The sequence below is a fragment of the Triticum dicoccoides genome, chromosome 6B (assembly GCF_002162155.2).
Source record: "Triticum dicoccoides isolate Atlit2015 ecotype Zavitan chromosome 6B, WEW_v2.0, whole genome shotgun sequence".
NCBI classification, from domain to species: Eukaryota; Viridiplantae; Streptophyta; class Magnoliopsida; order Poales; family Poaceae; genus Triticum; species Triticum dicoccoides.
The window spans coordinates 460,229,260-460,254,182 of record NC_041391.1 but is presented as its reverse complement, the minus strand read 5'-3'; positions in this window follow the sequence as shown (position 1 = coordinate 460,254,182).

Here is a 24,923-nt window from a genome sequence, read left to right as displayed (position 1 = left end):
AGTATTTGTCTACCAGTGAGGATGACTTTTCCTATACTGGGATTTAAAGATCGATTTTCTCAATAATTATTTTATTGAAAAACCGGTCATGACAGTGACAGGCTCAATGGCATATACTTCTCGGAGTGCGTGCTTGCGCTCCCTCTTTGGGATATGAGTGACATAGATCATGTTCACCATTTTGATCTCCGGTGGAAATTTCTTTTGTCCCCCCCGTGTTCGACTGGCGAGATTCATCCTCGTATTCACTCTGAGGTACCCTCCCCTTGTGTTCGGCGGTGAGCTTGCCGGCCTGCTTGAAGACCCAACAACTGCGGTTGGTATGGTTCGCGGGTTTGGCGGGGGTGCCATGGATCTGGCAATTCATGTCTAGTATTTTGTCGAGGCTGGATGGACCATCTTTGTTTCCTTCAACTTGTTTCTTCCGCTGACCGGGTTTGGAGCCACTGAATCCGGCGTTTACTGCTATATCATCTGGGTTTCCCTCATTGTTTCCATGTTTTTTTGTTACGTCGTGGCTTTCCATTGCCATCTCAAACTTCGGATGTGCCAGGTTCGCTGGTGCTGCTACGGGCCAACCAGCTGTCCTCGCCTGCGCAAAAACGGGTCATGAGTGTAGTTAGGGCTGACATCGTCCTTGGTTTTTCCTGGCCAAGGCTAGCCATTCGTCCCGGACACTATGCTTGAAGGCCGCTAAGGCGTCGGCATCCGGGCAATCAACGATTTGGTTCTTCTTAGTGAGAAACCGGTTCCAAAGCTTACGGGCTGATTCCCCGGGTTGTTGAATTATGTGACCTAGACCGTCAGTGTCCGGGGGGCGGACATAAGTCCCTTGAAAATTAGCCTGAAAAGCATCCTCAGGTTCTTCCCAACTTACAATGAATTTTCTAGGACGCTTTTCAGCCAGTGTCGAGCTGGTCTTTTCAGCTTGAGGGGTAATTATTTGATGGCATGGAGATCATCTCCACGGGCCATGTGGATGTGCAGAATAAAGTCTTCTATCCCGACCGTCGGATCCGTCGTTCCATCATATGCTGTCGGCGTTCTGGGAATGGGGGTCCCCAGACTTGCCTGCCTGGGGCCTGCAGCGTGGCTCAACCAGTGGCCCAGTACGGCCCATCTTCATCAACAAACACTCAAGACCCTCGCGAGGGGCCAAGCCTCGTGGGGCGGACGATGTAAGGCCTGTTCAGGGGCGGCTTCACTAGATAGGCTCACGAGGAGGCGGAGAGATCAAGACGAGGGGTACCTCGCAAGGTTCTCATGACGCAAGTGATGACGATCAAGACCAGGTGGGCGCCAGCCTGTGAAGTGTCCTCGATTCCTATTTGGTGCAAAGGGGGCAAGCGCAGGCGCAGAGTATCGAGGCATCAAGCAAAGGTTTCCATATCAGTGCAACGAGACCAAGACCAGCTGGACGGCAGGAGGGAGGTCACCATGGAGCCCAAGACGGCGTCATCACCAGTGCCTTTGGCAGTCGAAGACCACCTTTAGTCAGGATAGCTTGTACTAGCTGGCCCCTTTCAAAATGGCCGTTGTTGGCTCCCTTCCCTCTCAATATTTGGGAAGAGAACTAGGGCCTCTATAAATAGGGTCAGCCACCACAGTAGAGGATAATCTGATCCAAACCTAGCTCATCTACACTCCACCACAAGAACACCTCTCGCGAAGCTGTTCTTCCTCTGTACTGTTCATCATCAGCCCAAGAGGCAATCCACCACACCACACACTGGATTAGGGTATTACACCACAACGGTGGCCCGAACTAGTATAAACCTTGCGTCTCTTGTGTTGTTCATCGTGCTAGCTTAGAATCGTGGCTAGGTTGCGGGCGTGTTTTGGTAGGGAGAAGATCTTCGTGCGCACCCCAGAGTTTGAACCTTAAATGTTTTGCCGGAACCCGATATCCGACATTTGGCGCGCCAGGTAGGGGAGTGCCGAAATCTTCTTTCCGCCGATCTGCGTTCCACTGCTTCGTTGCATCCATGTCCGGTGACCCGACGACCAACGCCGACCGCTAAGCGACATGGCCAGCCCGTGCCACGCTGCCTACCCAAGGAGACCTCAACCCTGCACCTCAGGTAGCCCGCGCTCCGCAGAACGCTGTGGGGCGCGGGTGACACAGTCAAGCATTGCCTGCCCTCACTCCACGGCAGGTGCTGTCAACCGCAAGGGCCTCAAACCACGCCGCAGCCACGGCGCTGCACACCCGACAGGAACAAGCGAACATGAGGGCCGCGCTCACTATGGCTCGGGAGCTGCTGCGGTGCAGGTTGCAGGAGATCGGCCAAGACGTGCTGTTGGAGTGCGTTGCCGAACTCCTGGATGCCGCAGCTTCGGGGGCGCCTCCCTTCTGTGTCCAGCTTCCACCCCAGGCTCTGGTCGGATCACGCGGCGGGCACATCCACGCTCGTGCGCCCTTGGGCGCGCCCCACGGCTTTATCAACACCAGCTCAACCATCGGCGCCGGGCATCAGGCTACACCAGCACCACCCCCGGTGAGCGAGGGCATGCTCATCACCGCCTACGGCCCACGCGGGCCACCGCCCTACCATCCCCAAGACGGCGAGCCAGGCCAGGCCACATGGAGCGCGGGGCACTACGGCGAAGTCTTTGGGGCAGCGACCTCGGAGGCTTACATACCCCACATGGTGGATCGGGAGTACGCGCTGGAAGATGACCCTGGCTCATTTCTTGGGTCAGGTTGGGAGGAAGAGGCGCCGGAAGATGAGCCTTTTCAGGAGCCCCTAGGAAGCCTCACCAACCGCGCTGGTAGCAGAAACTATCGGGTACCGCTAATTCCTCAGGAGCAAGTTTATGCTAACCATGGGTCGCAGGAAGTTCAGGTTACTACACCGGAAGGCTTCCCCAGGTCAGCAGCCTCGCTTCTGCCAGGAGGGGCGTACTGGGGGCTGCAGGAGAGGGGCCGGGAGCCAGGCCCCTCCCCACGGTGCATGGAGCAGGGCATTTCTTGGAGGTAGGCCCTCTCACGGGGAGGTGTTGCAAAGCCTGCCCCCGGCAGAGGACCCGTGGTCGCCAGGGGAACCGCTGGCGTCCCCTTTGCCCCATTGGCATCGTCCTTGGTCTCGGGACGCCGTCAATGGTGGTCGAGGGTGGCACAAGGCGGGGCCCTCATTTGGCGATATGAAGCAAGGCCTCGTGCCTGTGAAGAAGGCCCAGTGCCTGTGAAGCTCGCCGCCCGTGACACTCTCACGTAATAATGAGTTGGGGCTGTACACGCCCCGGAGTCTCCGGAGAGCCGCCCTCGGGCCTCAGGGGCTCCCTCCCATGCCCAGTGGCAGCACTTAGCTCCGCGCTGGTGAGAAGACGTCGAAGACTAGACTAGGTGTCGGACGCGGCCTTTTGCTTTTTGCCTCCCTTTTTGTGGTCGAGCTTCTTTGCTTCGGATTTAAGTTGAAATTGAATTTGCATTTGTGTATGAGGGGAGGGGGGTGTCTTGTCTTGTTCGTGTGATTTCTTGTGTTCTGGTTGCTTCCCTAGTTTGGAATTTGCACTAACTGCCTCCCCGTCGCGAGCCTCTGGCGGGCGGGGCTGGGCTAAGCGTACGCACGCAGGCCATCCCACAGCCGGAACTCGCTCTCACGAGGCCCTCACCACATGGTCAGCAGGTCCCTCAGAGGGCCCTTGGAGGTTCACGGCCTCGCAAGACTATTCAAGGCTTGTCCAGGCTAAAGGTAAACCACATCAACTAACTCATCGCAGGGCCCGTAATATCATGCAGGCGCACATTCAACATCGTTCCTGAAAGCATGTGTACAACAATCTTTTTACATGAGGGGCTTCCCCTCCCAAAATGCTCTTACAACCTTCAGGGCCGCGCCCGAGTTTTTGTGTGCATGATAAGCAGCAAGGGAACACAGGATCAGTCAGACATATCACTCACCACACCCTCTTGGTTGCCTCCAGAGGCATCACTGGCGCCGCTGTGGTTGTCACTGACATCACCATCGCCATCATTGGCGTTGTCTTCACCGCCATTGACCACATCGCCTCCATCCGCATCAACTATCACCCTGTCATTGTCAGAAGCGAAGCCCAAGCAAGTCCACGTTGTCCTCTACCCACCGCACCAAGTCGCCCGGATGGCCTCGGGCACTGGGGCGATGACGGCGTCGAAGTCGAAGTGGGGATCTACATTCTGAAGGTGGTTGAAGACATGGGAGAATGCACGCCCGAGCAGGCAGCGGCTCCTCTCCTTGACAAGCTGGCGAGCTCTCTCGGAGTGGTTCTCCAGGTGCGTCACCACGTCGGTGAAGAATTGGAGATGACTGGCATAGTTGGTCACGTGAGGATGCGGGGCGTCCGCCTCACAGATATTGCCTAGTGCCGTGTTGGCCCTATTCCTGAGTTGCTGGAGCATGGGACCATGCATGCGCTCCAGCGTCTGCCGTTGAAGAATTTATTATCTGTTCTGCCGCGCAATGGACTCAACGTCATCGACCCACTGTTGAAGAAGAAGCAGCTCGACACAAGTGGAGGCCAACTCAGTCTGCGCCAAGACCAGGGCGGCTGCGGCGGCCTCTGTGTGTTGCACCGCTTTAGTCAGCTTGGACCTGAGAGCGGCTGTCCTGCCCGCAGCCTCGGCTTCAATCAGCTCCAGCCCCCAGTCATACTCACGCACAAGATCTGCATGAACTTCCGCCACGCGGCGGTCGACCTCTTCTTGGATTCGAGCCTCTCGCGCACCGACATCGTCCTCCGCCTGGGCAACCTGGCGCTCCCTCGTCTCCAACCGCTCAAGGTCAAGATTGCGCTCGGTGGCCACCAGCGTCAGCGCTTCCTCACGCCTCTGGAACTCCTCCTCTTTGACAGGCGTCCCCTTTAGCGACGCAAGGGCGGCCTGGCGCAGCTCCACTTGTTGCTCCAGGGAAGCGCTCCAGGCTTGGAGCTCCCACGCGCGCTTCTCCGCGATCTCGCGACGATGATTTACTTCCCGAGCCTCCTCCAGAGCTTGGGAGCAGGCCCTTCGCGAGGTCGCAAGGGATGCCTTGGCCTTCGTGTTGTCAAGCTCGCACTGATAGCGCACGAGGTTGACTGCAACCTTTAGCTTGCGTCGCTCCTCAATCAGCCGCAGGCCCTCAGCCTCAAGACACGCGTTCACATCCGCAAGCTCTCCACCAAGCTGTCCCATCATGTCCATCGCCTTCCGGAGGAACTCTCGGCGAATGACACTTCCCTCCCGCGCTCGCCTGAGCATGTCGACAATGTCGTCCTCCGCCGCCGGTGCTGGCGGCGGGCCCAGAAGCGGTTCTCCCCCTCTCGGGAGGGGGCTGGGGGCTGGCGCCCCCACGATTGTCGGATGGGCTCCGCAAGGGACCCGGACCGGCGCAAGTCCATCCCCAGAAGAAGAGCCAAGGACCGATGCCAACCACTCGCCGTCCACAATCAGAGCAGGAGCCCTGGGCAGGCTGGTCACGCCCCAGGCGAGGTCGCGAAGGAATGGCGGCAAGGGCATAGGCTCAAGACACCCTGCGGGCTGGCTTACTTCTCCGGCTGAGCCCGCGTCAGGGGCAGCACACAAGCTCGGGACGCTCAAGGCCAGCAAGGAAGGCGAGGCCGGAGGAAGTTGCTTCTTGGGAGACTCCGCAGGCTTGGCAGGAGGGATCCTGAAAAGCCACAGTCAGGAAAGGGAGCAGCGATTGAGGAATTGCAAGAATGAGGTACTTACTCATCTATGGCGAAATACTTCCTGTGCTTCAATGGTCGGAAGGGGAGCCCACTGCCACTCGAAGACTCCTTCCTCTTGCGGAGGGCGGCGAAGTCCACGCGGAACCGACCCAGGCGCTCGATGTGCAGACCAGCGCGAGGCGCGGATGGAGAAGCACCCAAGCAGCCAACCTCAAGGGAGCCGAGCTGGGAGGAGCGATCAAGCACCACCTCCTGATGGCCTGCCGAGGCCTTGGGGGCTCCGGCCTCGGGAGCCACGGGTTACGTCCCCCCATTGACGACCGCCTCAGGGCGGGCGTCACAAGCTCCGGAGGATGACGTTTCGGGACCCCATGCGGCGATAGTGCTGCGACACCAGAGCCTCCAGCCTGAAGCGATGCCTGCCTTCCTGCACCCGCTCCTGGGGCAAGATCGGTGTTGGCGACGAGGAAGGGAGCCACGGTGACAGGATTCTCACGAGGCCCCGCAAGGCCAGCCGGGCGCGACCCCTATTAGTCGAAGAGAGGCATCTGTCTCGCAAACTCAGCCCTGTTCGAGCAGAGATACAGGAGGCTACCCCCGTGTCAAATATTGCCCGGTGAAGGGTCGCCAGTCAAGACCTCAAGCACCTTCTTTAGCGTCTCGGGTGCCAGTTCCGTCTCCTGAACCCTCATGCAGTCCAGGTCACCCGTCAGGGCCCACATCGGCTGGGAGTGGCGCTAAAGAGGAGCAATGCGACACTGGAGGAACTCCTTCACCACCCGGGGCGCAGTTACGCCGAGCTCTCTCAACCTCCTCAGTCGGTACCAGACGAAGGAGAGCCGGGGGCTCACCAGTCTCTCGTGGCCCCAGTCTGGATTGGGAACAGCAGGAAACATCGGAGGCGGGAGCAGGGGGTTGGGCACTCCGACATCCACATACAGCCACCGCGTCCGGAACCACTCATGGAAGGCGGGAGGCCAAAATCGGTCCCCGAGGCGGCCATCTCTGCCACGGCCTGGAAGCTCACGCACCCCGAGCACTACAAGGGGTCGGTCAGGCGCAATGAGAAGAAGTGGCGCGGAGGGTGACAGAAGGAGCAATGCCCACCATGGCTTCGCAAACAAAGGCGAAGATGGCGATGAGGGTAATGGATTGAGGATCAGGATGCATCATATGGATCTGATAATGGGAGAGCACCGCATTGTAGATAGCGGAGACGGGGGGAACAAGGCCAGCCCACAGGGCATCGACGAAGAATGAAACCTCGGTGACTGTCCTGTCAATGGAGGCGTGGGACGCAGGCCAACCAATCGTCTTTCCGCACTCATCGAAGTTGTATGCAACCGCAGGGCAGACCATGCCCAGGGCCTCCAAGTTGAGCACCAATGACCGGCCGACGGCGGGCTCGATTGCCGGAGGTGAACTGGATGAGTACAGAGGCTTCTTCCTCTTCTCCTTGCTACTTGGCGCCATGGCAATGGAGGGGGCAGAGCTCAAGTCAGATTGGAAGCAGAAATAGAGGCTCTAGGAAGAAAGAGGAACAGGAAGCACGCGGGCAGCAAAGAGGAAATAATTGTGTAAAGCTTCGTGGCCGCCTAGCCAAGCGGATATTGGGGGAGCGTGGGGAAGCGAAGACGCCCATGTCCAATCAGTTGCCACGCGTCGACCAAGGCCATAGGTTGTTGGGGCCCGCGGCGCTCCGCACTTGCCCTTTGGCTTCGCTGCTAAGCCAAGTCCGAGCGCGCCTTGTGCCCGGGGGCTACTGTCGGCGTTTTGGGAACGGGGGTCCCCAGACTTGCCTGCCTGCGGCCTGCAGCGTGGCTCAGCCAGTGGTCCAGTACAACCCGTCTTCATCAACAAACACTCAAGACCCTCGTGAGGGAACAAGCCTCGTGGGCGGACGACGCAAGGCCTCTTCAGGGGCGGCTTCACCAGACAGGCTCGCGAGGAGGCGGAGAGATCAAGGCGAGGGGTACCTCGCGAGGTGCTCATGACGCAAGCCGTGACGATCAAGACCACGCGGGCGCCAGCCTGCGCAGTGTCCTCATTTCCTCTTTGGTGCAAAGGGGGCAAGCACAGGCACGGAGTATCGAGGCATCAAGCAAAGGTTTCCATATCAGTGCAATGACACCAAGACCAGCTGGACGGCAGGACGGAGGTCACCTTGGAGCCCAAGACGGCGTCATCACCGGTGCCTTTGGAAGTCGAAGACCACCTTTCGTCATGATAGCTTGTACTAGCTGTCCCCTTTCAAAATGGCCGTTGTTGTCTCCCTTCCCGCTCAATATTTGGGAAGAGGACCAGGGCCTCTATAAATAGGGCCAGCCACCACAGTAGAGGACAGTCTGATCCGAACCTAGCTCATCTACACTCCACCACAGGAACACCTCTCGTGAGGCTGTTCTTCCTCTATACTGTTCATCATCAGCCCAAGAGGCAATCCACCACACCACACACTGGATTAGGGTATTACACCACAACTGTGGTCCGAACCAGTATAAACCTTGCGTCTCTTTTGTTGTTCATCGTGCTAGCTTAGAATCGCGGTGAGGTTGCGGGCGTGTTTCGGTAGGGAGAAGATATTCATGCGCGCCCCAGAGTTCGAACCTTAAGGGTTTTGCTGGAACCCTATATCCGACATATGCCTCGATACGGAGAAAAAAATCAAAGAGAAACATTCATTGCGTTTTACGATACGGAGCCGCCGCCAAGCCCTAAACTCTCTCAGGAGGGCTGATCTGGGGTCCGTTCAGGGCTTCGAAGAGGGGGATCCGTCGCTGTCGTCATCATCAACCATCCTCCATCACCAATTTAATGATGGTCACCGCCGTGCATGAGTAATTCCATCGTAGTCTTGCTGGACGGTGATGGGTTGGATGAGATTTACCATGTAATCAAGTTAGTTTTGTTAGGGCTTGATCCCTAGTATCCACTATGTTCTGAGATTGATGTTGCTATGCTTAATGCTTGTCACTAGGGCCCGAGTGCCATGATTTTAGATCTAAACCTATTATGTTTTCATGAATATATGTGAGTTCTTGATCCTATCTTGCAAGTCCATAGTCACCTATTATGTGTTATGATCCGTTAACCCCAAAGTGACAATAATCGGGATACTTACCGGTGATGACCGTAGTTTGAGGAGTTCATGTATTCACTAAGTGTTAATGATTTGGTACAGTACTCTATTAAAAGGAGGCCTTAATATTCCTTAGTTTCCATTAGGACCCCACTGCCACGGGAGGGTAGGACAAAAGATGTCATGCAAGTTCTTTTCCATAAGCACGTATGACTATATTCAGAATACATGCCTACATTACATGGATGAACTGGAGCTAGTTCTGTGTCACCCTATGTTATAACTATTATGTGAGGAATCGCATCCGACATAATTATCCATCACAGATCCAATGCCTATGAGCTTTTCAAATATTGCTCTTTGCTTAGTTACACATTGCCACTGTTACAATTACTACAAAACTACTACTGTTACTTTTGCTACCGTTACCATTACTTCCATAATACTTTGCTACTAAATACTTTGCAGCGGATATTAAGTTAGCCAGGTGTGGTTGAATTGACATCTCAACTGCTAATACTTGATAATATTCTTTGGCTCCCCTTGTGTCGAATCAATAAATTTGGGTTGAATAGTCTACCCTCAAAAATTGTTGTGATCCCCTATACTTGTGGGTTATCAAGACTATTTTCTAGCGCCGTTGTCGGGGAGCATAGGTCTATTCTTTGAGTCACTTGGGATTTATATCTGCTGGTCACTATGAGGAACTTGAAAGATGAAAGAACTAAAAAATTTCCCTCAACTACGAGGGGAGGTAAGGAACTGCCATCTAGCTCTGCACTTGATTCTCCTTCTGTTATGAGTAAGCTTGCGACACCTAAACTTGCTTCTCCTATTAATTCTGATATGTCGCATGTTATTGATGATGCCACTTCTACTATGCATGATACTTATTGTTGGGGATATAACTATTAGGTATGACCCGCCTAGGAGGGGCCGGGTTATACTTATGACGACTCATGAAGCCCAAGACGATGCTTGAAGATGGCAGTTCAGTTATGGGCCCAAATCCCAAAGGCGACTTAAGGCCCATAGAGATAAACCGCCATATGTATATAACTTGTATTGTAAGGCAAGAATAGTGAGAGACCAAGCCGGACACTGTTTATGAGCCGGCCGGGACTCTGTGATCCGCTGGGCGTCGACCTCTGTATATAAATGGATGACCCGGCGGCGGTTCAGGACAAGTAACATCAAATCGAGAACTAGGTCAAGCGGATTCGCTCCCTGGTAATCAAGACATAAGCAATCCCACCTCAAACTGGATTAAGCCATTACCTTCACCGCAAGGGGCCAAACCAGTATAAACTCCCGTGTCCTTTGTCCCGCTTTAACCCCTTTAATCTTACTAGTTGCGATGGCTCCACGACTAAGTCCTTTCACCAGGACATCTGCCATGACAATTCCACAACAGTTGGTGCCCACCATGGGTCCAGCACACGGTGGATTTGAGGTCTTCAAGGGCAGCTTCGAAGGGCTCAAGGGATACGCTGTGGGCCGGATGACCAAGAGTCATCGCGGCAAGCTCGACATCAACGACGCGGGCTGGGGCCCCGATGCCGGCTCAATTGAGTACGGGTACCGGGTCCCCTTAGGCAGAATCCACGTCTTCATCGGCAAGATCGGCGAGCCGGGCCCTGAGCCGGACATCTGCACCGACATCATTGAGATGGCTCAGCGTGCGAGACGCGCCCGGGCTCAGCCCGCCGTGAAGCATGCCTTCGTGGGATACATCCTTGGAGGGGAACTCTCTAAAGGATCTGTGTCTGGCAGTGATATGGCTATCTACTCTGATGGTGAGTCGTCCATGGGTGAGACGGATTCATTGTATCAACTGCAAGACGGCGGGCTTGGGGGTTGTTCTGATGGCAGCAGTATTCGAGACCTCTTTGAGCTGCTGAGCAGAGTTGGGATCTTCATGGCTGGCACGCAACCCGTTGAAAACTCTACGGCTGCGGCAGCGATAACCTCTAGGTCAGCGGAAGCCGGAGCAGGAGGCCTTGTGCGCCCATCGGCTCTGGTTCTGATGGATTTGATGGATAACATGACAGCTCTATTAACCACCGTGGTCAATCCAGCGGATAAAGCTCAACATGATGCGGAAGTGGCACAGTTAAAGCAGGATATAGTGCAAGCTAAGGATGACCTAGTGGTGGAAGACGTTAGGATGACCGTACAGCGGGCGGCTTTGGATGCTCATGCTCAGCGGATTCAGTCACAAGTTTTCCAGCTCACGATGGATCAGAACACGTCAAATGAGGTCATGTGGAGAAGGTACCAAAACACTCAATCCCATCTACCTCCGGCTTATGATCCTCGAAACCTCTTCTGTACACCCAGTGCAGGGCCCAGTAACCCGCCGGAGGTAAACTGGGTTGCAACGCCCGGGGCCGAGACGCCGGTTCAGCCACGGGTGATGGAACCTCCTCATCTGAATACTACTCCGCCTCACTATGTACCAACACCACCGGGTCATTATTCTAACCATTTGGAGAAGATGATTGCTGCAGCGGCACGATTGGCGGCTCTTGTCGGTCTCAAAATGGGCGGATGTCGGGTAGGGGGTCCCAAACTATGCGTCTAAGGCTAATGGTAACAGGAGGCGGGGGACATGATGTTTAACCAGGTTTGGGCCCTCTCGATGGAGGTAATACCCTACTTCCTACTTGATTGATCTTGATGATATGAGTATTACAAGAGTTGATCTACCACGAGATCGTAGAGGCTTGACCCTAGAAGCTAGCCTATGATTCTGATTGTTCTTGTCCTACGGACTAAACCCTCCGGTTTATATAGATCCCGGGGGGGCTAGGGTTACACAGAGTCAGTTACAGAGAAGGAGATCTACATATCCGAATTGCCAAGCTTGCCTTCCACGCAAAGGAGAGTCCCACCCGGACACGGAACGAAATCTTTAATCTTATATCTTCATAGTCCAACAGGCCAGCCAAAGTATATAGTCCGGCTATCCGAGGACCCCTTAATCCCGGACTCCCTCACTAGCCCCTGAACCAGGCTTCAATGACGATGAGTCCGTCATGCAGATTGTCTTCGGCATTGCAAGGCGGGTTCCTTCTCCAAATACTCCATAGAAGATTTTGAACACAAGGATCGTGTCCGGCTCTGCAAAACAAATTCCATATACCACCGTAGAGAGCACAATATTCCACAAATCTAATCTGCTGGCAACTTTTCATAACGTGACATCACGCCATGGCCCGGTTATTACTCGAACCGTTTTTCTCAACCTGCCACCGCACATACCGCGAGGCTGTTTTATTGGCACGTCTTGTCGAAGCAGAGATCATGTCCCGTTATCACAGGATTCTCATCAATATGGGCGTGGGTAACCCAACTGTGCTTGTTTAATATGACTCCTCGATTTTAGGCAAGTCCCAAACGGTCACGCGGGGGATGCTTGATATTCATCCTCTTTATAAGGGGGCCAAGGCCTGTCCTTCTCTTCCCATGCTTGATCCTTCCCCTCCCTCACCTCGAGTTCCAACACCCAAGGCTCAAGCTAAGCGCTTCAACCTTAAACAATGTCTGGATCCAACCTTCAAGGCTGGTGGATGGCCTCCTCTGTCACAGAGGAGGACATCAAGAATCTTAGGGAGGCCAGGTATCTCACCGCCAAAATCCCGCACAGGCTGCCTGCTCAAGGGCAGGTCATCCCCACTCCCGAACCCAACGAGAGTGTCGTATTTATTTCCCACTTCCTTCGAGGGCTAGGTTTTAGTCTTGATCCCTTCGTGAGAGGGCTCATGTTCTATTACGGGCTAGATTTCCATGATCTAGCTCCGGATTCCACCCTTCACATCTCGTCGTTTATCGTTGTGTGTGAAGCCTTCCTCCGCATCACCCCCACTTCGGCCTATGGCTCAAGACCTTCAATGTGAGGCTGAAGATGATTGACGGGCGTCACACAGAGTGCAGAGGCGCTATAATAAGCAAAGGCACCAACGCCCCATGGCCAAAGGGTTCCTTCACAGTAACTTCTGACTTATGGCAACCAGAGTGGTTTTACATCACAACTCCCCAAGGTACAAAGCGGGCGGCCGATCCAGCGTTCCACTCGGGCCCTCTGCCGCAACTAGAGTCATGGGTCAACAAGGGGCTGGACTGGGGGCCAATTAACGGTGTGCTGACACTTCAAAGCCGCATCCGAGACCTCCTTAAGAAGGTTCGTTGGGTCCTGCCATGCCAACGTCGACCTCTCCGTATGTCGGAGTTCAACCCAGAAGGACCGTGACAATTCAACAATTCTTCAGCATGACGCTCAAAGAGATGTATGGGTCGTTCTTCGGATCACGAATAAAGTGTCCGGACACCATCGAGGACGTGGGTTTCAACTACAACCGTCCGGATACCCAAGTAAGTAATCCCGCTACTGAACACGCCGTCCTTTATGTTTGTCATAACATCATTCTAAAAAATTGCTCTCTGTCAGGACTAGATAAGGAAGGCGGAGAGGATCAGGTGTTCGGCCCCCCTTCCCGAAGGATCGCCGGATCCTTTATTGACTAGGATGCTTGAGCGTGCACCGTATCAAGTGCCATCAGGAGAAGATGAGGGGAGGAATAGAGAAGCCACAGGTGGGCCTCATACTTTACACATCCAAATCGAGGGAGTAAGTGCCTCCGCGAAGGAGGATAATCGGGGAGGTGAATCTAAAGTCCCCTCTCCTCAAGGTAAGAAAAGGGCCGCCTCTGAAGACTTGGAAACGAAGGCTTCCAAACGAGGGAAGAAACCCTCGCCAGGGGGCCCTGCCCCAGAGGGCGTCTGTAACACCCCAAAATTTAACCATGTTTTGTATTATTAAAATTTGGCCAGGAGTTTAAAAATTTTGCTTTCTGGATTTTCTTTTGATTTCAGAACCCCTTTTCTTTAATATTGTGGAGTTTTTACCCCAAGTGGAAACTTTCCAAAAATATTATTAGATTTCTATCCTCTCTCAATAAAACAATTCTTAATTAGTGGGTTTATTTGCATAATTGTTTTTCCTGAGCTTTATTCTTTTAGAGTGGTTTTCATAAGTCTTGGAGCCTCTTTTGCACTGCAACCATTTGATAAATGCATCTAAAATTTTCACCAAAATTTGGGGATGACATATGATGTCCCTAAATCACTTTTATGCAAAAATATTCATTAGTCATTTGGAGATTTTTAGTTTTACCACAAGTTTTTAAATCTGGTCCAGTTGCACTTTTGCACTATAACCCATTTAAATACTTCTTTAAAACTTCCAACAAAATTAGGGGAGGTCAGTAGGAGTATATTATCCATATTTATGCAAAAACCCAGTTATGTCTTTTGAAATTTTTGAGTGAATCAACCTCATTTTCATTCTGGTCCAACTTGAGGATTTGTACTGCAACCATATTTTTACTTGCTATTTTACCCATGGTTCTTTTTCCTGCTTGTAGTCCTTCCTAGAAAACCCTTAAGTCCAAGAGCATGATCCCATAGGAATGTTTTTGGTCCATGAAATTTCAGCATTTAGTTTCTGCCCAAAATTGGTTTTCTCAAATATTTGCACTAACAAGTTTCTTCTCTTGGCAAACTAACCTAGCCACCATCACCTACACCTAAAGAGACCCCAATCTGGAGATTTTGACCACTCCAAGAAATGCCTAGGTGCCCTTTGCATTTTGTCAAACACCTTGTGTGCATGGCCAAATTTGGCATGCTTTTTAGTTTGCAATATGAACTTGATCCACTGACCCAACAACCTTGTCCACTAAGCTCCTAGCTACTACTAACCTAGGTCTGCTAATTTCCAGCCTCACCCAAGCCCGGTGGCATGCATTGGCATTTCGTCGAGCAGCTAGTGTGCGTGCTCTGGGTGTGCCTAGAGCACACATTTTACATGCGCGTGCACCGAGCCGCCGCGTCTCGCTGCCGCCCACCCCATGCCCGTTCTAGCCTTTGGCCAACCGCAGCCAGTGCGCCCCGTCTCCTCCTGCACCGCAGAGCCACCCCGACCACCACTGGCACTCCATAGGGCCACCGTCAGGTCGGCCGTGGCCACAAGCGGCCAGCTACAGCAGCTCTGTCATGGGCGGCGCCGCCCGAGCCACCCACGCGCGCCAGCTTGCCCCCTTGAGGAGTAGGGAACTCGTCGGAATGCGTCGTCCAGCCCAAACCACCGCCACGTTGCCCTGCAGCACAGTATGGCGGTTCGCCGGCGAGCTTATCTCCGGCCGCCGTGGAACCGACCTCATTGCACTATATAAGGAGACCACCAAGCTCATCCGAGCACTCAAGCAGCATCAGGCCACCTCTCTAGAGCTCCCCATAGCCAGAGAACGACGGGAGAAGGTCGTCTTCTTCTTCTTCTCCGGCAACCACTGCCGCCGCCATTGTCTCGATCATTCCGGCGCCTGCAGGGCCTCCCCCTGTCCACTCTCTTCACCAGAATTTCTCTCTTCATCTCACGAATCCATCCCCCTACTCTATTTGATCAGGAGCCGCCAGAGGCAAGAGCCCCACCCTACCCGACGGCCACCGTCCGCTACCGAGCTTGCCGCCGGCCACTCCATCCACCCCAGGGACCATAGCGACCACCGAAGGGACCGCCTCGACCCCCTGAGCCTGCGGATGGCCTCGGTTTCTCGAACGGTGCCGCCGTTCGCCGGCGAGCATCGCCGGAGCCCCCGCCTCGGCTCGGACAAAGGAGGAAGAAGACGGGGTCTAGTCAAACCTGACCAGTGGGCCCGCTGGACCCACTCTCAGTGACCCACGCGCGGTCCACGCTGGATAAGTGGAGACGTAAACTCGGAATACGCCTTCGACGTGGTCAGTTTTCGAAACATTTTTCCTTTTTTCTGTTTTATTTTAAAAACAGAATTTTACCAAAACATTGACTGGCTATAACTTTTTGAATATAACTCCAAAAGAATTGATTCTTTTTCCTACCTCTCTCAAATATTGTCTAGTTTATTTTCAGATTTAATTAAAAAAAACTAGACAACTTTTTGGTACTGTTTTTGAAACTATATATTGATTCAAAAATATTTTAAATAGGATTTTTGGAGAGAGGAGAAAGCTTTCAAAAGTTTTGGAGTGCACCTTGCCTCCCCACAACTTGAAGGCAAGCATTCTGAACCCTGGCATAATTTTGTGTGTGTTGTCTGATACGGTTGCAATACCACCTCGACACGGAGTATCCGTTTTTTTTGTGATGATACGTTCAAACTCATGAGTGCATTTTGATGATTCATGCTGTTGGATTTTGATATGTTATGGATAGTCGTCACCATCATATGCCTCTCATGGATACCGAGAGGAACCCGGGAAAGCCTCTGTCTTGGGTAGACACGAGCTTGTCTCCGGTCTTCGTCGAGACAATTGTGTCCGGTACGGCATAGTGAGACTTGATGAGTGGTGATTTTGGCTGTCGGTTGAAACATATTCGTTATGCTAATCATGCAGGTAACACCTAAACCTCCTGAGTCGACCGTAGATCGAGTCTTGTTCCAGTAACCCCCATACTTGTTCTGTGCTACCACTTGTCCCTGCCGTAGGTAGGGTACGGTTCAGTAGGTTGTCAACCCCTTTCTAGCACACACCGTATAGAAGGGCTGGGATGAGGGTTCCATGGCCATGGATTAAAGCCAGTCATCCGGTCAGGGGGCATGGGTGTTTCGGTTGTAGCCGAAGGGGGTAGCTTCCCCAGTTTGCGCGCGGTATAAATTTTGTGATCCCATGCTAACCGAGGTTGTAGCCTCCCAACTTAGAGTTTCGCTTAACGAGTGTCATGGGTGATTCCAGACACCAATGAGTCAAGCTGGTGTGTGCGGTTGGGTGTGTTTTCAACTAAAAGACCGTAAGCGGAATTAGTCCGGATGGACTAACAGAATCCGTTACTCGTGGGCAAAGAGTACACCCTCTGCAGAGATTATATCTATTCGAGTAGCCGTGTCCATGGTTAAGGACTACAGTCTGGGTTGGGTCAAGTGTCGATCTTAGTGTCGGTCTTCGGAGGAAAAACAACTAAGTCAGAACATTAATTATGACCGGTGACATATGATGATTATGATTATTATTATTGTGGACTAACTATTTTCATTACTTGATTTATTGAGTATCCCTGGGACGGTTCTACCTCCTGGATATTCACGGTGATCATTCTGTTATAAGCCCTTTATGTGTTGTCGCATAGACGCCCGACTGTGGCATGTTTGTTATTTATTTACCATATAAGCCCTTTATGTGGTGTCGCATAGACGCCCGACTGTGGCATGTTTGTTATTTATTTACCATATAAGCCCTTTATGTGGTGTCGCTGAGACGCCCGACTGTGGCATGCTTGTTATGTATTCACTTTATAAGCCCTTTATGTGGCGTCGCACAGACGCCCGATTGCGGCATGTTTGTTACTTATTTCACTTATGAGCCCTTTCTGTGGTGTCGCTCAGACGCCCGACTGAGGCATTCTATTACTACTCTCTAATTGCATTATTCATGTGTTACGTGAATAACTTGTTTGCGTGCATCATGGATTTTATTTCTGTGACTGACATTGTGATCATAGAATATTTTAGAGCATGATTATCATTTGTTACATTATACCTGTGTTCATAATGTTTGCGAGTACATTCAAAGTACTCACTGGCTTGTCCCTGGCTATTGTCTTGGCCAGATTTCTTGCCTGGAGAGGAGCGTTGCGATTACAGCCCTGGAACCTAAGCAATGGTGATAGCAGCCTCGCAAAGATAGGAGTTACCCAGGTCAGCTGTTCCTGTGGGAAATGGAGTCGCATAGACACTGACGATCCACAAACCGCTTCCGCCATCAACCACTAGAAACCTTGTGTTGTACTCATAGGCCAGAATGGTCTTGTACTACATATTATGTATTTTGCTTGGAGTTATTGTATCAAGTTTGTGTCTCGCCAGCTAACAGTAATCCTGGGGCTGGTGAGCATAAGGGCCATTTTTCTAGGAAATTAATATACCGAGATCCGGTCCTGACAGCATCCATACTGCATAGCGCCCGCAAGGGGGCCAGCCCTCCACCGAGCCGTAAGTAAAAAGAGTACTTTGGTAAACATATCATGTTTCTTCTCTGAGAATAATAACTGAGACATATTTGCTGCAGTCCGGCTCATAGCCCTTCTCCACAGAGTTCATCTTCGGGGGATGTTCTTCCGGAGATGATGGAGAGCAAAACGCCTCCTCCCTCCTCCCCGCCACATCAGGCAGATGATCCCGAGGTGTCGTCACGAGGGATTTCTCTTGATCTGCCAAGGCCAGAAGTTGACACTTCGGCTGCCCGAAGTTCGGAATATTTGGCTCCCAAGGAGAGTAACAAAAAGAGTCCGGGATTGTCTGGCACATAGCCAGACACACTGATAGGTCTTCTGGAGTGAGCGGCCATCTCAGAGACGCATCATGCCTTAATGGGTATGGTCGTTGAGAGGATTTCATCCGCCAAAAGCGGTTTGAATGAAGCTTTTACAAGTCTGCTGAGAGGCTTTGAGGTACGCAAAAAAATAATATATGTATTTTTGACAGTACCGCACATGCTAGGTGTGCTCTGTATAGATAGTAGCCACTGAGACTCTGGTTGTCATCCGTAGGTGGCAAACAGAGGATCATAATCCCCGGTACTAATCGCACTGCTTTTATGTGCAAGCGACTGAGGGTCCGGCGGCTGACCGGACTGCTGATTTTGCCGAACTGAAGCGGCAGCTTGACGTGGCAGATGCTGACATCGCGCTTGTTAACAAGCGGCTTGACGAGGCCCAGGGTATGTATGTTTAGCTTGTCAGCAAATGTTAAGAGGAGCATGATGCTAGTATCTATAATATGTTGTGTCTGCAGATGGAGTTGCTGCCGTGGAGAACCTTCGGGCGAAGCTTGCTCGAGCCAAGAAACAAGCCCGAATAAGTGATGCGGCTGCCCTGAAGGCGGTCGAAGAGTTGAGAGCCGAACAGGCTGCTCATCGCCAGAGTGAAGAAAGGATAGCCAGGATGGCTGTTGGGCTGAAAGATGCTGCCGATCGCTACGAGCTCTTTGAAAAGGAAAACCAAGCGAAAGCGGCTGACCTGAAGAAGGCCTTGGAGGCAGCCAAGGAAACCCGCTCAGAAATGAGAGGGATAAGGGAGGAGCTTCATGAAGCCAAAGATATCACGGCTGGGAGGCCCTATTTGTTGTGGATGAGGTTCGAAGATCCGAAGTATGCCCCTCTGGACCAGTTGTGGAGTGTTGCAGACGCGTATGCGGACTTGGCAAAGAGTGCTGCTGATGCGACTGAGTTTTACAAAGATCGGAAAGACCATGGGGTAGAAAGGTTATTCTGGTCGCAGTTTAGTGCCCCGACGTGTCCGCTGCCGTTGAATGAGAGAATGGCCGCATGGGCCGAGCTCCGAAGGTTATCCGGGCTTAGTATGAGGTCTGTCGTGGATCATCTTTGGCCGAGGGGGCCAAGGCCAAATAGTTACTGTGGTTTGGTGCAACAATTCCTTAGTGCCGTGTCGCATATCGACGCTGTGAAGAGGTCGGCGTGCATGGATGGTGCGCAGATGGCCCTTGCCCGTGTTAAGACATACTGGGTAGGGATGGAAGACACCGCTATTGCAACCCGGGGTCCGGCGGGAGGCCAGGACCCGGTCGAGCACTATTTCAAAGAAACCCTAGAAGGTACCCGTTTAATAGAGGATCAGTGCTCGAAGAGTACCATGTTTGAGTGACATGTATCTGAATTGTAAAGACAATGTTATTTTGATTATAAAGGTTGTGTTTATACTTTTGCCAGAAAGTATTATAGTGCCTCCTGTGCGGCCGTTTATGTATGTATGTATATAACTTGAAAGTTTGCAGTCATCGGCTTCAGCCCCCACGCATATAATGCGGGGGTGTTCGAAAAAGCGCATAATCACACTTGATCCAACGTCTTGGTCCATTAAGGAGGTGATAGCGTGGCGAACCAGGCAATCGGACTATATAGCTTTAACACTTTCACTTAGCCATAGGGGTTTGACGGTGGGGCTACTATATAGCCCCTAGTACTTCCGCATTCATCTGAATGTGGTGCGCGTACGTACATGACCGGAAAACCAGTCCTTCGTTAATGCGGAGGAATCGCGAAGATTCCGCTGAGTCATCGAGTGGTTGACCTGTCTCGCGCTATATCATGACAGTCAGTTTTCGGCTTTGTCTACTAAGGTGCTCACCCAGATGAACCAGGGCACAATCGCAGTAGTTATCCCGGTGCCCCCTGAGCCGATAGAGCAGAACGTAAGGTAGCAAAACATGGGAGCCGGGCAAACCCAACATTTTACCAAAGACATGATTCGGAGCTGATGCATATAAGGCAAAACTCGTGATGCCGAACACTCCCTAAGGTATTCGGACTTTACGACATATATTGGGTTGAGTAACACCCTCGATAATGAGCCCTGTGTTTCCAGGTACATGCATTAGTCTGGCATGACAAAGTGTCAAGAACGCCACTATCCCTCTCCGTTGTGTTAAGTGTCCGGAGAGTATGAAGCAACAAGAGACATTAAAAAAGGTTTACATAGGGTGTTAATCTAAAAAGAAACCTTTTAACGGGGCCCTGCTGCACGTCTACGCCTTTTTCTCTGTTGTGTCGTATCCTGGAAGGGTGTAGCACGATGATCATCTGTAAAAAAGGAGAAAACCCAGGTGAAAGACTTCCTGCGAAGAGTTGGTTAATCTAAATGAACCATGAAAATGCAATATGTTATTGTATTAATAGGGTCGAGCCAAACTATGGGCTTCTTTTTTTTGCGAGCAGCCCCTAGCACCACTTATGGGGTTATATCTACCAACCTCAGCTTAGGTTTATCTGGGCTGTTATATCTGGTGGTGCACCGGACTCGTCTAACCGTGTCCGTGGTCTTGACGACCGACCGTTTGTTCTGGTTGGAGGGGCCGCTCAGTGTTCAGCTGCTAGAGCCGCCACATATTCTTCCGCACGTAAGGAATGCTTTGTATTTCCGCTAACTGTGATGACGCCACATGGACCAGGCATCTGAAGTTTAAGATAGGCGTAGTGCGGTACTGCATTAAAACGAGCGAAGGCCGTTCTCCCGAGTAGTGCATGATAGCCGCTTCGGAATGGAGCGAGGTCGAAGATTAGTTCTTTGCTTATGAAGTTGTCGGGAGAATTGACTACAACCTCTAGTACTAGAGAGCCCGTACAGCGGGCCTCGAATCCTAGTATCACTCCTTTAAAGGTAGTATTGCTTTGGCTGATTCTTGACGAGTCTATCCCCATTTCGCAGACAGTGTCCTGATATATCAGGTTAAGAATACTACCGCCGTCCATAAGGACTCGAGTGAGATGGCATCCATTAATTATTGGGTCGAGCACCAAGGTAGCCGATCCTCCGTGTCGGATACCAGTCAAATGATCCCTGTAACCAAAAGTGATCGGACAGGCCGACCAGGGATTGAATTTGGGGGCGACGGGCTCCATAGCATATATGTCTCGGAGTGCGCGTTTGCGCCTTCTCTTTGGAATGTGAGTTGCGTAAATCATATTCACTATTTTGACTTCTGGTGGGAGTTTTTTCTGTCCCCCAGTGTTCGGCTGGCGAGGATCATCCTTGTCTTCACTTGGCGTCTCCCTCCCCTTGTGTTCGACATTTAGCTTGCCGGCCTGCTTGAAGATCCAGCACTCTATGTGGGTGTGATTTGCAGGTTTTTCGGGGGTGCCATGAATTTGACATAATTTGTCTAGAATCTTATTTAGGCTGGACGGTCCATCTCTGCTGCCTTTAAATGGCTTCTTCCGTTGACCGGGTCGAGAGCCCCTGAATCCGGCATTGACCGTCGTGTTCTCTAGGCTGTCTTCATTGTTTCGACGCTTGTTTTTATTGCGTCGCGGCTTCCCGTTGCCATCCCTGACTTCGGATGTGCCTGGGTCGCTGGTGCCGCTACGGGCCAGCCAACTGTCCTCGCCCGTGCAAAAGCGGGTCATAAGGCTTGTTAAGGCTGCCATTGTTCTCGGCTTTTCCTAGGCGAGGTGTCTTGCAAGCCATTCATCCCGGATACTGTGCTTGAAGGCCGCTAAGGCTTCGGCATCCGGACAGTCGACGATTTGATTCTTCTTAGTAAGAAATCTATTCCAAAGTTTTTGGGCTGACTCTCCGGGCTGTTGAATTATGTGACTTAAGTCGTCTGCATCCGGAGGTCGGACATATGTCCCTTGAAAATTGGCCCTAAAAGCATCCTCAAGTTCTTCCCAACTTCCAGTTGAGTTTTTGGGGAGGCTTTTCAACCAGTGACGAGCTGGTCCTTTCAACTTGAGGGGTAGGTATTTAATGGTGTGGAGATCATCTCCGCGCGACATATGAATGTGAAGGATAAAGTCCTCAATCCAGACCCCCAGGGTCCGTCGTTTCATCGTACGCCTCTATATTCACGGGTTTAAATCCTTCCGGGAATTCATGGTCCAGCACCTCATCGTTGAAGCACAGGGGGTGTGCAGCACCCCTGTATTTGGACGTGTCATGGCATACTGTCGACGGTTGTTGATTCCTAGCTGGTATTCGATCAATATGATCGTTTTGGTAGCTCTAATCCTGTGCTGGAGCGCGCTTCCTAGATCCATAGATGGACCTGGCCATACCGGATATTTTGCCTAGGAGCTCACGTAAATCGTGTGCTAACTTGTGTGCCGCATTATTGTCTATCCTGTCGCGGCCACGGGGTGGTCGGTCCGGCTGATCGGCTGTTTTCGGCTGAATGGGCTCTATGGCTTCGTCGTCGAATTCGGGCAGCAGCTTGTGCTTTGGATAGCTCTTTGTGTGGCGATTGCCACCATATTTCTCTTCAGTGTCAAGCCCCTTGTTCCATCTGCGATTGAGTGTATCCTGCGCGGCCTTAAGCCTTTGCTTCTGCTTCTTTAAGCTCCTCGCGGTGGCAATAAGCCTTCTGTGGAGGTTCTCTTGTTCCAAATGTTTTTCCGGGATGATGAGTGCATCATCGTCCGGACTGTTCTCCTCTCCGGAGAAAGGTTGATGAATTTTATCCTCGGGATCAGCGTCATCTGACATCGACTCCGGACTATGTTCACCGTCCCCTGGCTCGTCCTGCTCCATCGCTGGATCCATGGGGTCGTCGTTTCCTTTGGAGTCGACCGGGGTATTATTCTTTCTTGCGCTATTGTCGCTGTTTTTACTGTGGCGGGATTTACATCGGCGCCTACAGCGTCGCTTTGGTGGCTTATCGAGGGGATTATCCTTCATTGCATCATCGCCATCGCCTTCTTTTGGCGTGTCCACCATATATATGTCATGATGAGGTGGCAGTCCAGCGCCCAGTGGGCGGTTGATCCTGTTCTTCTCCTGCATCGTCGTAAATACCGTTGATGTCTTCAGAGTCGAAATCGAGCGTGTCGGTTAAGTCAACGACAGTGGCTATGAAGTGGGTGGTGGGTGGGGAACGAATTTCTTCGTCGTTCGCTTCCCACTCGAGCCGGACATAGTTCGGCCAAGAGCCCCCTGACAAAGAGAGAGACTTTAATGAATTTAGCACATCACCCAAGGGCGAGTGGTGAAAGATATCCGCAGAGGTGAACTCCATGACCAGGACCCAATCATATTTGATGGGCACGAACGTACGCGGTTTGGATCCCGTAGCCGGAGTCGGGTCTGAGGGTCCAATGATACCGGCCTCATAGGAGGTGGGGTCAGTGTTCGTCCCCAGGGCCGATGAGTGTGAGTCCTATGTGGCGGGGTCCATCCATCCGTCCTCGGATAGCATGATCTGCTCCGGGTTGATTCCCGGGGCCGCCACAGGCGCGATCTCCCGAACACTGTCCGATGGAAGATCTAAGTCATGCTCATCGTGACTGTTCGCCGCACCTGACACGGGCTCGAATATGTCGAAGATCAAGTCTCCGCGGATGTCAGCAGTATAGTTCAAGCTTCCAAACCTGACCTGATGGCCAGGGGCGTAGCTATCGATCTGCTCCAAATGACCAAGCGAGTTGGACCGCAGTACGAAGCCACCGAATACGAAGATCTGTCCGGGAAGGAAAACCTCCCCCTGGACCGCGTCATTGAAGATGATTAAAGGAGCCATCAAGCCTTATCGCGACGGCATAGTGGAACTCTCAATAAAAGCACCAATGTTGGTGTCAAAACCGGCGGATCTCGGGAGGGGGTCCCGAACTGTGCGTCTAAGGCTAATGGTAACAGGAGGCAGGGGGCACGATGTTTACCCAGGTTCGGGCCATCTCGATGGAGGTAATACCCTACTTCCTTCTTGATTGATCCTGATGATATGAGTATTACAAGAGTTGTTCTACCACGAGATCGTAGAGGCTAAACCCTAGAAGCTAGCCTATGATTCTGATTGTTCTTGTCCTATGGACGAAACCCTCCGGTTTATATAGACATCGGGGGGGCTAGGGTTACACAGAGTCAGTTACAGAGAAGGAGATCTACATATCCGAATTGCCAAGCTTGCCTTCCACGCAAAGAAGAGTCCCACCCGGACACGGGACGAAGTCTTCAATCTTGTATCTTCATAGTCCAACAGTCTGGCCAAAGTATATAGTATGGCTGTCCGAGGACCCCTTAATCCCGGACTCCCTCAGCTCTCCCAGTGGATGACGATTCTTCGATGGCAGTTGAAACACGAAGGGTCAGACAGCTTCTTCAGACGGCTTTGGCGCAGCAGGAGGCGTACTCTTACAGCTGAGACAGGATTCATTTGACCCCTTGCCCAAGCCGGAGCCCGAGTTATAGCAGGCACATGGATTCAGCGACCGTTTCAAGCAACGCCCGACGCCGTGACCAGCCGTGCGGGCATGACCCAGCGCGTGATGGAGCTCCTAACTTGGTTGATCAGGACAGGATACATCAAGAGGCCGAGCGGGCGGCTCAGCAGGCGGCTCAGCGGGCGGCTTACTAGTGTTTTCCGGTTTATCCGATGACTTCCATTGAGGCAGGCGTGACCACTAGGACCGAAGGTGTCCCTTGTCTGGTGCCGGCTTTGCGTAACGAGCGTTTGCCCAAGGATTTCAAGGGGCCTCGAAAGGTGCCTAATTACACGGCCGACTTACAGCCTGTGGCATGGATTGAAAGCTATGAGATTTCCATGGAGCTACTGGAAGTCAGTGATGCTGCGAAGGCCAAGTACTTCACCATGATGTTGGATGGGATGGCCCACACTTGGTTGAAGGGGCTGCCACATAATTCCATCAGTTCATG